This window comes from Arachis duranensis, chromosome 2 (assembly GCF_000817695.3).
Source record: "Arachis duranensis cultivar V14167 chromosome 2, aradu.V14167.gnm2.J7QH, whole genome shotgun sequence".
In the NCBI taxonomy this organism is placed as follows: domain Eukaryota; kingdom Viridiplantae; phylum Streptophyta; class Magnoliopsida; order Fabales; family Fabaceae; genus Arachis; species Arachis duranensis.
Window position 1 is genome coordinate 78,224,973 of NC_029773.3, and position 2,240 is coordinate 78,227,212.

Below are 2,240 nucleotides of genomic sequence, written 5' to 3' on the forward strand. Positions count from 1 at the left end.
ATTATAAAGGATATGTTTATTTATTGGTGTTTTTTTTTTTGAAGTTAGCTTTGATTTTAATAATCATAATTTAAATTTTTTTTACTAAAATGATTACAATAAAATGTTGACTTTATGATCGGATAGAAAATATTTTTTAAATGATTGTTTAGTAGTCTATATAAAAAAATAAAGAGATTATGTTCTTCTAAACTAAAGAGATAGATTGATAAAATGAGAAAATAAGATTTTATTCAAATTTAAAACAAGATAGCATATTTATACATTATGAAAACTATAAATTCAATAGTGATTGAGATTTTATTTTATTATTTTAATGTTTTTTATATTTTAAAATATAAAACAAAAATAGATACATTTTAAATAATATTTTATTATTTTAGATTATTAAATTTTTTAATGGATGCATTAGTCAAATAATTGATAATTGATTATATTTTATAATTGTTCCTGTCCAATAATCTAAGCCGAGGTATAACTCCTTGTTCCGTGTGTATGAAGTTTTTTGTCCTAAGAGCATAGACGCCGAGCTATACTTTAGCCGTCGACAAACACCGAAGGAGGTTGGGACCTACAAAGAGACTCCAACACTCAAGTCAGAAAGAGTACTTTAGCTTTCTTTGAAAGAGAAAATAAAAGAGAGAGTTATCTGTGTACTTATCTTGCTATATTTACTTGGTTCTGTTTATATAAGATTTGTATATGACTTAATTGTGGTATCTTCTCCTCATTCCGAGATATGAGGCATGAAGACGGTCTGGGAATCTCGCAGAGAATCGTATGTTGGCTTCTTTGAAAAAGTATTTTTAGGATTATCAGCAAGTAACCGTTCTCTTTTTGAATTTGCTGCACGTGGTCGAGTTATAGCCATAGTTATTAAACTCGACTCGACACGACCGGTTCGACCGGAAACTCAGTCACCCAGTCATCTGGTCGGGCTGAGTTACTCGCCGAACCGTTTAAGCAATGAACCCGGTAAAAATCGGTCCATCCGGCGGGTTTTATGAAAACCGGTGACCCACGGTCAACCCGGCCGGGTTTTATGGAAACCGGTGACCTGGTTTGATTCTTCTTTTTTTTTTTACGAAAACAGTGCCGTTCTCTTCCTCACTTACCCCCACTGCGTGGTGCCCTAACCTAGAACCAGATCCCATCTCACCTTTCTCTTCTCTCGCCACTCTCTCCCTCAAGCTCGTTGCCGCCTCAAGCTCACGTCGCCGCCTCAAGCTCGTCATAAGCCCTGTCATGCTAAGCTCGTCTTCCTGCTTCGGCCATTAACGCTTCCTCCGCCGTGAGTCTGGGTTTAGGGTTTTAGCTTCAGCCCAGGTATTTCATCAATGCTTGCTTCGTCTCTCTGCCCAGGTGAGTTCCAGCTTCGGCCCTGTTATTCCTCTTTCAATTTCATATTTTCATTGCTGTAATTTTTTAGTACATCTTGAATTTGTTGTTGAAAGTTGAGTTTGTTACTGAAATTATGATTTAGCTAATGTTAATTTGCTGTATCCAGAGGAATATTTAATTCAACACAGGACTATGCTTCTTCATTCGATGGAGATGGCCATGGCACGTGAGTGTTTTGGGTTTTACAAATGAGTGTTATGTTTCATTGTTGTTTACTATGATTAGCTACTTATCCATCCACTTATTAATTGGATGCTTTATAGAGTTTTGTTATATCTTTGAAAATTTCTATCTTTTACTTGACTTTTTTATGAATCTTATCTTAATTATAATTATTTGAATTTTATACTCATTTAAACCATCACTTCAAATAGATGGCCAGGCCCCACGGGCTACAGTTGTTAATTTCACTTCTCTTTTTTTTTTTTTTAGATTTTGATTCTGATGCATGTCTAATACACAGGCATACAGCAGCAGGAAACCATGAAATTCCGGTGATTGTTACTGGGCATCACCTTGGGAATGCTAGTGGGATGGCTCCTTGTTCACAGTAAACCACTAAACCATGAGTTTTTGTTGGCATATAGTGTCAAGTTTGCAATAGGACCATATATTTATTACTTGTCAAGAATTGTGATTCTTTTTATTAAGCTACGGGTATTTGAATATAAAGCTTGGTTAGAGTCATTAGTATGCTGAATAACTAGTATAAGGATTCTCTGTGTTCTTGAAGAATTTGAGCTTTTTAATAGGATAATTGATGCTGTAAGTTAAATTTGATGCTGAACATATTATAAATGTGGTTGTTGCTGGAAGTAAAATTTGTTGCTGGATAATTG

The 2,240-nt window shown here is 34.7% G+C and overlaps 1 long non-coding RNA gene across 1 annotated transcript; it reads left to right on the forward strand.

Annotated features, from left to right (window-relative positions):
* The first annotated feature begins 1,098 nt into the window (after positions 1 to 1,098).
* Positions 1,099 to 2,240, forward strand: LOC107475105 (uncharacterized). Its single transcript, XR_001589433.3, has 3 exons — positions 1,099 to 1,362; positions 1,508 to 1,567; positions 1,865 to 2,240. It is a non-coding gene; the product is annotated as an uncharacterized LOC107475105 (long non-coding RNA).